The sequence below is a fragment of the Canis lupus genome, chromosome 16 (assembly GCF_048164855.1).
Source record: "Canis lupus baileyi chromosome 16, mCanLup2.hap1, whole genome shotgun sequence".
Classification (NCBI taxonomy): Eukaryota; Metazoa; Chordata; class Mammalia; order Carnivora; family Canidae; genus Canis; species Canis lupus.
In genome coordinates this window covers 58,834,216-58,848,213 of record NC_132853.1, presented here as the reverse complement: position 1 = coordinate 58,848,213, position 13,998 = coordinate 58,834,216, and the positions used below count along the sequence as shown (strand labels likewise).

General features: G+C 55.0%; 1 protein-coding gene across 9 annotated transcripts in view; it reads left to right on the top strand.

Annotated features, from left to right (window-relative positions):
• The window catches only part of RBFOX3 (RNA binding fox-1 homolog 3), a 446,818-nt gene that overhangs the window by 319,041 nt on the left and 113,779 nt on the right, over positions 1–13,998 (top strand). For 8 of the 9 annotated variants that reach the window (XM_072781882.1, XM_072781881.1, XM_072781878.1 and 5 more), the window contains one exon: positions 9,652–9,691. The exons of the other annotated variant lie outside the window; for it this stretch is intronic. The gene's annotated coding sequence lies outside the window, so the exon portion shown is untranslated. The remainder of the gene's footprint in view (positions 1–9,651; positions 9,692–13,998) is intronic. 9 annotated transcript variants of the gene reach the window in all.

The following is a 13,998-nucleotide window of genomic DNA, read 5'->3' as shown; positions in this document are numbered from 1 at the left end:
CACGAAAACCACTCCTCTTGGCTTCACACTTGCTCCCTCCCGGGTAAACCCGCTAGTTTGGGGAGTGTGGTTTATCTCACGCAAGCTGTGCCGCGCTCGTTGGGGTTTGAGTCTCCTTCCCGACCCAGGGCACCTTGGTGTAGGTGAAGCCCACCAGATCTCCACACCCCCGCCCTCCCGGGCTGTAAGGAGCTGCCAGCCTCTTCGTCCCTCTGGAGCCCACAAGCGTAGAGCCTCCTGGGAGTCTGTTGCAAACTTCACTCCCCTGCCGTGCCCCCGGGGGCTGGGGACATGGGACAGCCCCACCCTTTCCTTCCTGTTTGGGGGCAACTCAGCCCAGACAGGGAGCAGGTCCTGCCATTATCATCCGAGCACGGCCAGCTGCCGCCCCCTCCGCAGCAGCAGGCCAGGCACCTGGTCTCCCTTAATCCTCACGAGGGCACCAAGGGGTCAGGAGCATCTTCACCCCCACTTTACAGGAGAGTAAACTGAGGCAGCCCTTTGCTGTGAGCACCCAGCACAGCCGGGGCCTTCCCTTCCCTGCGGGCTGCTGGGAAAAGCTACATCTCCCCCAAATGGAAGATCTCTGCGTCGTTCTTCTGTTTCTACACATGATTTTCTAGCTGATGCATTAAACCAGAACAGGGCAGCTCTGCTCTCGGTGTCTCCCCGCCTTCCCGACGCCGGTGGGAGAGGCGCAGGCGGCAGACCGAGCCTCCGACGTGGCCCGGCACGGGTCCCAGGCCCGCGGGCTGTCCTAACACCCCGCTCCCAGCGCTCTCAGCCCATTATCTACTTTTGTTTTGTAAGTAGGTTGATGCAGACAGATTTCTGAAAATCTTAGAGGAACGAACAGGTTGGTTTCTTAGGGGATTTGCTCAGGAAATGAGATTTTGCCCGTCTCCCAAAGGAGAAAGGCCACGTCTAAATTATTGATAGAAAACATGCCTCCTCTGAGAAGCCGGCTTTGGGCCGTCGGCGCGCTGAATGGCGCTGTCTGCCCCGCGCACCGACTCCGCTCCCGGGCCTGCCTCCGCCACCCTCCCCGCCGCCCACTGGCGCCAGACCTGAGTCCCACAAACGGGGCAGCGCCAGCCCCCACCCCTCCCATCCCACCCAGCGCTTCTGCCGCGGGGGCCGCGTTCCCCATGCGGACCTGCCCTGCATCTTCAGGTTTCTAAAGGTCACCTGCAGGGGATGCTGGATGGGACTTGACACCTCACTGGCGCAGGAGACGCATCCCAGCTCTGGCTTTGAACCTCCCGGCCGCTCTCTCTGTACTCAAGAGCCAGCTTTTAAAGAAACAGGAAGGACGGGAGCCAAGACGGAGCAGCCAAGTGGAGACTGGACGGCCGCCCAGACACGGCCATCCCTGAACTCCATTTCGGCGAGTGTTCAAGAGAACATGGTGTGCAGCGCCCGGCTCCGTGGGGAGCAGTGCTGACGGGCCCTCTGCTGCGCCTGCGGTTTGCATTAGAAAGACGAAGAGCCTCCTCAGCGTAATGAGACACCAGCGTGCCCGTGTGGCCGCGGCCGCGGAGCCCGGCAGAGGCGTGCAGGGCCCACGGTCCGAGCGCCCTCCGGGGCGGGCCCGGCATCTACCTCCCGTATCATTGCCCTCCACCCCCACCCCGCCTGGACCCCGTAAATACTGATGACTGGATAAGCAGACGCAGAGACCGGGCAGCTGTGAAGTCAGGTGCACCCTCCGAGACGTGCAGGGCCCGGTGTGACATCAGCACCGCGAGTGCCTGCGGCTTTTCTCCTCATTGGGTGCCACAGACGGCTTTGTGTCTGTTTTCATAAGGACGCGAAATAAAATGGAAACGAGTCAATAGGTTGACATCAAGATCAGAGAACAGGAAGGACAGAGAAATAGAGCTGTGGGGCTTTGAAATTCTATTTAGTGACACGGGGCCACGGTTTTCACCGTGGTTTTCTGAATCTGCAGGCGACCAAGTGGGCAACATGGCCAGTGGTACGATTCTCATCTCTAAGCGTGGCTGGAAAGCCAAATGCTCATCGACAGATGGACGGATGAACGAAATGTGGACCGACCGTCCATGCAGCAGAATATTACTCGGCCATGAGAAGGAAGGATGTTCTGACACCTGCCACACACGGGCGGGCCTGGAAAACCTCATGTTACATGGAATTTGCCAGTCACAAAATGACAAATGCCACGTGACTCGGCTCACAGGGGCCCCTGGGGTTGTCAGATTCACAGACAGACAACAGAAGAACGGTTTCCAGGAGCCCGGGGCGGGGGGTGGGGATCCGTGTTTAATGGGGACAGAGTTTCAGTTTGGGACGATGACAACGTGCTGGAGGCGGATGGATGGACGGACGGATGTGCAACAAATGAGAATGTACTTAATGCCATTGAACTGTGCACTTAAAAATGGTTAAAATCATAAATTTTATATCATCTATATTTTAACCACAGTAGAAAATAAAAAGCCAAATAAGCAAAAACCAAAAAACCCAAAACAAATTTAAAAAGTAGATTGAGGGCAGCCCGGGTGGCTCAGCGGTTTAGCGCCGCCTTCGGCCCAGGGCCTGACCCTGGAGACCCGGGATCGAGTCCCTCCTCGGGCTCCCTGTGTGGAGCCTGCTTCTCCCTCTGCCTGTGTCTCTGCCTCCCTCTCTCTCTCTGTGTGTGTCTCTCGTGAATAAATAAAATCTTAAAAAAAAATTAAATAAAATAAATAAAAAGTAGATTCAAAATACCCCCCCAGGAGATTATTGGTTCTCCTGAGGTCCTTCGCCCTGAAAGCTGTTTCTCAGGGTCCAGTCGTGGGACAGCAGCGTGGGCGCCCAGCTCGATGAAGAAGAGCACTGGGAAGACGCCTCCCAGGGGAGGTGAGCATCCCAGGGGTTGGTGCCTCGGGAATGATGTCACAGAGGGTCGCCCAGGGGGAGGGAGCACCTCCAGGCAGCTGGACAAGTGCCGAGGCTGCTCGAAGGCCCCAAGAGGAGCGTCCCAGGGCGGCTGCAACACATCACCACCCGCTGGGGACTTGAGAACCCAGAAGCTGGTGGCCTCACAGGCCTGGGGGCCAGCAGCCTCCCTCCGGAGGCCCAGGGCGGAATCCTCCCGGCCTCTTCTCGCTCCTGGTGCTGCAGGCATTGCTCGGCGTGTGGCCCATCCTCTGCCTTGTGTCTGCTGACTGGTTCTTAGGGTCCCCCCTTAGTCCAGGGCTCACTCGTCTTGACCTTTACACAGCTACATCTGCAAAGGCCCTATTTCCAGAGGAGGTCACATTCTGGGGTTCCAGGTAGACATGCACTCCGGGGGCGCTCTGCTCCCCAGTACAGCTGGCATCTCGTCTCATCCGCGTGCTATTGGCCCCTGGGGCTCTGCAGACATGTTGAAACACGTGGTCAGCATGGGAGCCTACTGATACTCCTCAGGGAGGGCCCGAAGGCCCGCCCGCCTGCCTCCCCTCCGTGCCAGGGGGACCCTGGGGATTTCCACGTCCACAGCAGGGCCAACCTCAGGGACCTCCGGGCCTCAGTTTCCACACCAGGCCGAGCCGGGGGCAGGAGGGTGGCCCACAGCAGTGCCTCAGTGCCCCTCGGCTGCAGGCGACCACCTGTCCTGTGACCCAGAGCTGTGCTGGGCTCAACTAGGGCACAGAAGTGTCTTCCCCATGGCCGCTCCCACTGAGGGCTTGGTGCCCACAGACCACCCCCTCCAGACAGAGCCTCTTAGAGAGCATGAGCAATGACGGCGTCCCTGGGCCCGGCACTCATCAGGGTGTCACAGAGCCCAGCACAGCTGGGAGAGCCAGCAGGCCGCTGAAGGTCAGAGAACAGCACGGCCGGGGGAGCAAGCAGATAGGAGGGTTGGCACGGATGCTGAGCCGTAGGTGTCCGGGGGACAGCAGACTCAGTAATCAGCCAGGTGGCCTCTACCTGTCTCACCCACGGGCACTGGGTGGGCGTCAGCAGTGCTGTTATGGCAGGGCCCGGGGCACGTCCCCACGGGCAAGGGTCAAGGAAAGCCTGGGGCATGTCTTCCCCCACTGGAAGGGCCTGAGGGGACCTAGCAGGTGGACCCTAAGCCCCACCAGGCTTCCCAGGAGAGGGGTGTGGGCTTCCCTGAGCACAGAGCAAGCGCACACCTGCCCTGCCACCCCGTGGAGGCCAGTTCGGGAGGGGGAGCTTCCCTCAGGCCTGGGTGGGCTCAGAACCCAAGGCCGCCCCTGCAGCCACTCGGATGGATGGCTGGAACCTGCTAGAACTTCCCAGTCTCTCCCATAACGGTTTGAGGTCTCTGAGACATGAGCCAGCACCCTCCCCTCCCCTGGCAGGCCTCCCCTCCCTCCCTCCCCTCCCCTCCTCTTCCCTCTCCAAAGGTGAATTTCTTTTCAGAAGGAAAAAAAATCCTTTAAATTGAAGTAGCTCTGCCATCATGATCTCCATCATCAAAAGTCATGTTTAAGCCACCCACTTAATTTTTTATTTATAAAATTGCGCCCTTCACCTCCAATTCCCCTTAGAAAGAGAGAGAGAGAGAGAGAGAAAGCACAAAACAGGCCATTTAATAAAATTCCAGGTAAGATGACAGGAGTGCCCGCGGGCGGGCAGGCCTCATAGAGCCATCCTGAGTCCCCCAGTGCCGGCCTGCCGCTCCTTGGAAGGGCAGAGGCACCACCTCGGTGGGCAGGGGGCCCCCAAGGCCCTTCCTGGCACTGGAGGCCGCACTGCAGCAATGCATTCAACGCCAAAAAATCTGCTCCGACTGTCCCCGAGAGCCAGTGCGTCACGGCTCGCATGGGGAGACGCAGAAGGAGCAAAGCAAAGGGCGGGCACTGGCCCTCTGAGTGCTGCGGACTGAGTGAGTGTGGGCCCCGAACATGCAGGGTGACATCCTGCCTCTCCACTGTGAGGGAGTTGGGGGCCTTTGGCAGGTGACCAGGGTGAGCTGAGGTCGTGAGGGTGGGGCCTCATGATGGAATAGGGTCCTTGTCAGAGGAGACACCCGTCCTTGTTGCTCGGCGCCCGCCGCATGAGATCAGCGGGAAGGCAGGAAGCAGGCTCTTGCCGGGACCCCGATCTGCTGGCACCCTGACGTTGGACCCCCTGCCCCCAGCACCCGTTTAGGCCTCCCAGGCTGGGGCCTCTCGTTACGACGGCCAAGCACATGAAGAACCTGTGTCTTCGCAGGAAGACTCCCTCTCCTAAGCCTCCTCCTGCAAAAATGGGTGTGTGGTCCCCTTGAGCGTCTGCGAGGAGTGACGGCACCTGTGCTGACTCGTCTCTTCTTGCCCTCTTCTTGCCGGCCGAGCTAAGGAGGCGCATAGGATGGGTGTCCAAACACCGCTCCTCGGGACCGCGGGGGGCTGAGCCCAGGCTGGACGTGTGAGGGCCCCCCTTCTCTTACCGGGACATCGGGGATGATACTGCCTACCCCATGGGACTGTGCGGGCTTGGCGACGCAGCCTCAGCGTCTGGCCCATCATAGCTGCTCAGTGAATAAGACCCAAGGTGGTGAGGAGAGAAGCCCTTGGGCCAGCGGGAGTCCCAGCCCGCCGCGAGGTCGTGCTCTGCTCTCTCTGCGTCCCCCATCCCTGCCGGGGCGGGAAGTGGGGCGTCCAGGATGCGGCGGTGGCAGCGGCCCACGAGGAGCCACACAAGAGCCAAGGGGTCTGCGCCACAACCCTCGGGGAGGTTTTCCGGCAGATTGTTTGGCGTGAACCACACTGAAAACCGGCCTTGCTCGGGGGCAGGACACATGTCACTGTTGTCATAAGGACGATACAAGCCGGCAGTGGGTTCATTTCTGAAAGAGCAAAACGTTTTGTGAACGGAAGGAAGCGGGGTCACAGGGGTCACCGGTGTCACCTGGCTGGGGTTGACTAGAGAGAGGAACAAGGGAACAAGTGCTCCTGAGGAGGAGCTTTGCCAGAGAGGGGTCAGTGTGCGGGGGACCAGCCCGAGGCCGCGGGTCAGCTGCGCGCTGGGAGCTGGTGTGGGCACGGGCATGGGGGTGGGCAGGTAAAGCAGAGCCACGTGGGCAGGGAGACGGGGGAAGGGTCTCCGTGGGTGGGTGAGTCTCATCCACAGTGGGGACCCCCCGGGAGCAAAGACCAACCACTCTAGGAGGACCCCATCACTTCAGTAGAGTCGTGGGGTCGGGTCCCTGGAGGCAGATGCTGACTGGCTGGCTCGCTCATCCGTCCATCCATCCATTTATTCAGTCATTCGTTCAGCACACATGCACCCCCTCCCCTGTGGGGCTCGCAGTCAAGGGCACAGGCGGCCGCGCTGGGCAGCGGGAGTTCCCACCCCCGCAGGCGGAGAGCAGCCCCAATCCGCACACGTCGTCGGAGCCCACCAAGGCTCCCTGGGGAGGAGTCTCAGTTGTCTCGTGGCTCCACAGACGTTGTCCTGGGGCCACGGTGATGGGGACGGCCGAGGGAAGGCCCTCTGAGCTCGGTCACGCCTCTTGCTCTGCTTGGCCGTCTCTGAAGGGTCTTGACGCAAGCGCACTTGGGGCAGTCAGCACCCCTGGCCTAATGAGCCAGGGAGCCTGTGTCCCTCTAGGACTGATCATCCAGGCAAAAATCACCATAATTGATTATCCTGCTGAGAGGCGGAGAGCCGTGTTTGCTAACAGAGAGGCTGAGAATCAGCTCCACGTTTCCCACCCCGGGAGCTTGCCCTCGGGTGTCATCAGCAAGGGCTCCAGGCGCCTTCCTCCCCTCTGGGTCCCTCGCTCCCAGCATGGGCCGTGGGGTAGGGTGGGCGACAGGATGGAGCAGAACGGGGGCAGGGAAGCCACTCCTCATCCCAGAAGGCAAGTCAGGCGGGTCCAGGTGGGCCCGTCCTTGTCTGGCTCACACCTGGAGGGTCGCTAGGCCACAGCTGGAGTGGGTGCCAGTGGGAGCTGCTTCCTTTCCACACAACGAGCCCCTTTCCTTTCGTGACGCCGGAGATCTTGTACCCCTGCAGAGGACAGGGCGGGGCCGGGGGGAGGACCATTGTGCGCCACGGATGGTGGAGGCGTTTGGCTCAGCAGGAACCTCCAACCATCCCTCCAGTTCTGGATTTTTCAAGACCCAGAGGCTCTTTGGAGATGGACGTGGCTCCCAGCCTCTGAGCCAGGGACCGAGAGGTGTTAACACCGGTGTTCATACCGGATATTTTTGCATTGACCAAACAAGGACACTCGTGACAATGAGAGACATTTCGGAGAACTCGGAGGCTGTTAGGGGTGCCTGGGGGTCGAGGCAGGCGGGTGGGGAGGGGGGTGCCTCACCAGCCCCCGACCTGCGCTGACGTTGCCTGGTGGGGCGTTCCAGAGCCGGGCGTCCCCGGCACCCAGAGGAGGCCTGCAGGTTGGGCTCGGAGCCTGGGGCGTAGAGGATGCTGCGGGGCGGACGTGGGAGCCGTCAGGTGGGAGGGCCGCGGGGTGGGAAGGAGCAGTGCTCTACCCCAAACCCTCAGACCAGCCCCGACAGGGCCGCGCAGGCGGAGGAGCAGACCCCTCTCACCCAGCTCCCCAGCCCAGCGCTCGGCCCCGCTCTGGGCGGCTTGCTCACCGGGGCCGGAGGGACTGAATTAAATGGAACTAAATTGAATTGAATCGGGAGGAAAACTCACTTTAAGAAACCAAGAAAAAAGTCAACAATAAGAAAACCCCCAAATCAACTGAAGGCGGCAATTGATGCAAGCTGATTGATTCAATCCATCTCATTTTGTGACGCCGCTGCCTTCATCTGGCGGGACCTTCCGCTCCCGTCCACCCCTCCGCCGAGTGGCTCTGCGCGCCGCGCGTGGAAACGAGCAGTTTTGCAGGAGAGGGAAGATGCCGATCGACACTCGGGTCCGCCTGGATGAGGCCTCCCCACCGTGTGGTGGACAGATCGGCGGCTCTGCTGCAGCCCTGGGTACCAGGTCGGGGGCAGGGGAGCAGGAGGGGTACACGGGGTGGGTGGTAGGGGGAGGTTGTGCAGGAGATGCAGCCACCGGGGTTCGCACAAGCTCCACCAGCAGGCTCTATGCCATCAAACGCTCCTTTCCCACCGAGAAGAGCGCCGTCCACCCGGGGGTGACGGAGCGCAGGGGGCCCCCCAGGGACCTGCGGGGGGAAATCAGCTGTCCCCGCCACTGGGGGCACCACTGCTTAGCCCATTGGCACGTTTTGTCATCTGAAAATGGGGGACAGAACAGTTAGCGCGTCCTCCTCAGGGTTACGAGGGCTGAATGAGGCAACCATTAGTTGTCAAGTGCCTGGTGCATAAGATATGCCAAGCACGTGACTGCGGCGACCTGCTCTTTATCATGACGTGGATGACAGTGATGACCATGGTGTTTCTCCATCTCAAGAGAGAGGCCCGGTCTGATTGTCTTCGGATTCCAGAGGCTTTTCGTTGGAAGCACACACACGCACACACACACATGCACACACGCAAGCACGCACACAGTGGGGAGAGGGGGAGGGGCTGCTTAACAAGAGTGCAGTTTTCTTTGGGGGGATGGAAAGTTCTAGAACCAGATAGTGGTTGCACAGCAGTGTGAATGGACTTAATGCCACCAAATTGTATACTTGACAATGATTGAGACAGTAAATTGTAGAAGTACTTTGTCACAGTCTGAAAAGTGGTGCACAGTATGTGCCCTGGCGGGCACAGTCAGCAGAGGGTGCAACTCATGATCTCAGGGTTGTGAGTTCGAGCCCCAGGTTGGGGGTAGAGATGACTTACAGATAAAAATCTTTGAAAAATTCTGAAACATTATTAACATAAGCAAGGAAAATTTAAGTTCAGAAAAAGCAGATGACGCCCACACGCACTACACCTCTCTTTTCTAGTCCCTGAAAGCCCCTCTGAGGAAAGGGCAGGATCAGGGGTCCAGACATGCATGTGCCGTCCCCAGGCCCCGGCTCGGCTTCCTGACTTCAGGCAAGTGCCTTGGTCTCTCCGGCCCCAGGTCCCTGGACCGTCTGATGAGCAAGTGCACAGTCCTGCTGCCTCAGGGTCAGCTCTGAGCCCCTCCTACTGACGGAAGCTCCTGGGAGCTGCACACAACTCCAGGCGACATCCAGTTGCTTCTGAAATCATGTGTTTGTGGGATTTAGAATTCTCTTACTTCTCTTGAAGCAGCAGCAGCCCGTCTGCTTTTCTTCGTGTTAAGCTTTGAGTTAATATTAAGCTAGATCTACATGCCATGACCCCACATGGAGGGACACCTGGGAGGCGGGGAAAAAACCCACGCAGCGGGACAGGGCAGGGCCCAGTTTGGGATTGGATACCACCCGCCATCCACAGTCGGCAAAGTCTGCCTTTGTGGGTAACCTCCAAACCCGGTGGGGTGGGGTGGGGTGGGGAGGAAGCAGGGAGGGGCCACTCAGAGTCTGGGGCCAAGGGTGGAGAGAGAGGGAACACAGGATATCCCCCGAGTTGCAGAGAAGACGCGTCAGGAAAATCTGGAGCGCAGGCCCGCGGCGTTCTGTGTTCCTTTGTCTGTTAAACGGAACGTGGGCTCCCAGCGTCGCTGCAGAGGCCGCCAGCGCAGGGGCTTCTCCGGGGCGGGCTCCCTGGCTCCCTCCTCCTGCGCACCTGACTAGGCAGCGAGCGAGCAACCAGATGCGCGGTGGCATCCCTGATTGTAATCCTCTCCTCTCTCTCCTTTTTTTCTTAGAGAGCCCACAGTGCCTCGGGAAAAATTGGCTGAATAAAAGGTATAAAGACTTTCTCTTTTTATTCCCCCACCCCGTCCCCCGAATAGTTTTTGACAGATGTGAGCATGTTGAGCATCTTGGGAGCTGCTGCTGATGAGTGCTGGGGGTTTCTGGGGCTTCCCCGCTCGTGGGAGGGGGCGGGGCTTGGGGGCAGAGGATGGAGGGTTTGGCTGGGTTAGCACCTCGCTGACAATGACGATGGTGACTGGTGACGTGCCCTCTCTCTCGTCCTCCAAAGGACCGGCCCACGCTGGGAAGGAGGGGGCCAGAGGAGCTAGAAGGGAAATGAGAGGGCAGGAGTGTGTTGATGGGCGACATAGCTCAATGACTCCCAGAGGCCAGAGAAGCAGTCCCCCCACCCAGTCCCACCCTGGGTTCTCAGTGCACAGGTGTGCATCCCCCCGACCATGAGGCCTTCAGAACCTGGGGTAATTTGTGTCCCCACCCCACCCCCAGCCTGGTCTCCTGGGGGCGAGGGCTGCAGAATCAGCTCAGGTCCCAGTGGTGACCCTCACGGGGGGGAGGGGAGGCAGTGACACTCCTGACCCCAGCCCTCAACCCGCATGCTCCTTGCAGCCCAGCGTCCATCACCCGCCAGCCGCCGATCTCCTCTGCAAATTCAGTTGCAAAATTTTACTTTGGGGGAGAATTCTATCATGGAAGTAATGTGTATCTGTTGTGAACACATTAGAAAGTGCAGCCAGCCGTGTGTTTGTGACCCTGGGCACCCCCGCCGGCTTTTCCTCGTGGGCTCCTGGGTCTCAGGCCTTGTGCACAACGACTGCTGAGCGTTTTCCACAGCTGAGAAATGCAAAGCGAGGCTGTCAGGTGGCAGAGTCTAACGTCCTCCTTGGCAATTCTACTTTGGTGATCTCTTTTGTACTGTTCCTGCCCCCAAGCATGCCCCCGCCTCAAAAGTAGGCATTGGCCAAATGGCTAGGGAGCTAGCTCTGTGCCAGAACCCGGTTCGTGGGGAGGGCGGCTCTGGCTCCGCTCACTGGCGGGAGGGGCCTGAGAGGCAGGGCCTGGGGCTCCTCTCCCCATGCATGGCAGGGCCCCCTGGGACTGGCCGTCCTGTCTCTGTCAGTGTCCCATGTGGTTCGCGCTCCCCTTGCAAGGCCGCCTCCCTGATGTGCCGTTTCGTAAGCAGAGTCGTATCTTACGGGGCGGAAGCAACCAAAGGAATCTTCAGGTGAATCTGTTTGTAGGTTCAGGAATCCACCCTCTAAGGGATGATGTGGATGTTTTGTCTGGCTTGCAAGCTCAGATTATTGCACGTTCTTTTTTTTTTTTTTTTGAACAGCTTCAGCAAGGTCTGTGCCTACAATCAACTACGCGTATTATGTAGGGCGTGTGATTTGATAAATTTCGACACAGGGGCATACCCATGATGTCATCACTACAGTCCAGCCGCTGGATGTGTTGGTCCATCACCCCCAAAAGTTTCCTCGTGCCCCTTCCTCTCTTCCTCCGGGCTGTCCAGTCCCCCTCCCAGGCAGACACTGATCTGCGTCCTGTTGCTCTGAGTGGTTAAACATTCTAGACAGTTAACATCATACTACATGTGCTCTTTTTGGTTGGTGGGCTTCTCTCTCCCAGCATTAGGTATCCTGAGACTCGCCCAGGTCGTGGTGCACGCGTGAAGAGTTAGTGCCTTTTATTATTATCATTATTATTATTATTATTAATTATTGCTGAGTAGTATTCTGTGCTCTGAATGCGCCACAGGGCATCCCTCCATTCACCCCTGGAAGGACACAGGGTCATTTCCAGCTTTGGTTATTAGTGTGTAAGGCTGCTGAGAGCATTCCCGCACAAGTCTTTGTATGGACACAGGCCTCCTTCTCTCCTGGGTACAGGACCTTACGCAGCCAAGTGGCTGGATTTCATGGTGCACTAAAGTGAATGTCAAACTTTTTTCCAAAGTGGTTGTGCCATTTCACACGCCCACCAGCCGTGCGCGGGGATTGCCTTCTGCATCCTCCCCAACACTTGGTGGTATTGGCTGCGGGAATTTTTGCCACTAAGATGGGCACAGGATGGTATTTCACTGTGGCTGAGTTCGCATTTCCCTAAAGCTGAGTGACGCTGAGCATCTTCTCATGTGGGTTGTTTGACGTCCATTATTTCTGTGAAGTGTCTGTCCCAACCATTAACTTTTTTTTTTTTTTAAGTAGGTATTTGTCTTCTTACGGTATAGCCTTTGGGGAGTGCTTTATGTATACTGAGTACAAGTCCCTTATAGGTAGGTACATGCTCTGCAGACATTGCCTCCTAATTCGTCTGTCTTCCCACTCTCATAAAAGTGTCTTTTAAAGAGCGAACATTTGACATTTTGATAAATTCCAGTTTAACCATTTGTTCTTTGTGGATCGTACTTCTGATATTTTATCTAAGAAATCTTAGCCTGATCCAAGGTCACAAAGATTTTCTTTTCCTGTGCTTTCTTTAGACATCTTATAGGTGTCAGAGTTTATATTTTGATCTCTGGTTTATCTTGACTTCCTTCTTGCGTGTGCTAACAAAGCATTGATTGAAGTTCATTTTTCTGAACTGAATCTGTGTATTGATTTCAGTACTGTTTATTAAGACTATCCTTTCTCCCCTGAATTGCCTTTGCAAAAATCAGTCGTCATATATGTGTGGGTCCACTTGTGGACTTGGTTCCATTGATCTATATATAGTCTGTCTTAACGTCCTACCCCACCTGTTACGATTATCATAACTTTAGAACAAATCTTGAAATCAGGTAATGTTAACCTCCAACTTTGTTCTTTTATTAAAAAAAAAAGATTTTATTTAGCTATTCATGAGAGATACAGAGAGAGAGAGAGAGAGGCAGAGACACGGGCAGAGGGAGAAGCAGGCTCCCCGTAAGGAGCCCGATGTGGGACTCGATCCTGGATCCCAGGATCACGCCCTAAGCTAAAGACAGGTGCTCAACCACTGAGCGGCCCCAGTGTCCTGCCAACTTTGTTCTTGTTTTTCAAAGTTGTATTAGCTATTCTAGGTCCCTTAAATTTCCATATGAATTTTGGAATCAGCATGTGAATTATAGAAGAAAAAAAGCCTACTGGGATTTTGGTCAGGATTGCATCAAATCAATTGGGGGGAATCATTGACATCTTGATAGTATTGAGTCTTATGCCCCATAAACAAGTTATACCTCTTCATTTATTTAAGATTTCTTTAATTTCTCTCATCAGTGGTTTGTACTTTTCAGCATGTGGGTCATCTGAGCCTTTCTTTTGATCTTTTGTCAAACTGACCCTAAGTATTTTTTACTTTCATGCCACTTTAAATGGTCTTTTTCCTTCAATTTCTGATTATTGCTATGTGTAGAATTTTTAAAAATTTTTTATATTGATCTTGCATCTGCATTTTTACCAAATTTACCAACTAGTTCTAGTAACCATTTTGTAGATTTCAACATATTTTACACAGATTACCACGTTATTTGTGAAAAAAAGATGTTTTACTTTTTCTTCTTCTCCAATCTAGATGTCTTTTGTTCCTTTTTGTTGCCTTGTTCCACTGGCTTGAACCTCCAGCACACTATTGAATAGAAGTGTTAGGAGAGCAGGCATCCTTGTTTGGTTCCTGATAGTAAAGAGAACATAATTCCTTGACTGTTAGTTATAACTAACATTATAATGTTACCTGTAGGTTTTTCATAGATTCACTTCCATCCCAAGTCTATTGCCAGTGTGCTGAGCATTTTTATTGGTTTTTATTAGGAATCAGTGTTGAATTTTGTTAAATTTTTTTCCTGTGTCTATTGAAATGATCAGATGCTTTTTCTTAGTTCATTAATTTGATGAATTAGATTGGTTGATTTTCAAACTTGAAGTGAGTCTATAACTCACTATTTTTTGTTTTTCCTATTTTTCTTTATATCTTTTTTCCCTTTTTTTTTTGGCTTTCTTTTGAATTGAGTTTTTAAAATTATTGTATTCCATTTTATTTCCGTTCTTGACTTATTAGTTATAGCTCTTTGGTTTTTTATATTGAATGCTGCTTTAGAGTTTATGGGGTTTTTAAGCTGGTTACGGTCTACCTTCAAATGATGTTAATCCACTTCACAAGCAATATAAGCATACTGCCATTTCTTCCTCCTGGCCTTACACACATGTGTTATAAATCTTACAACACAAGGTTATTTTTGTTTATTTAGACAGTAGTATTTTAAAGGGATTTGAGTAAAAAGAACAAAATCTGTATTTATCCATATAGTTCCCATTTCTGATGGTGTCTATTCCTTTGTGTGAATCCATATTTCCATCTGGTGTCATTTCCCTTCTATCCAA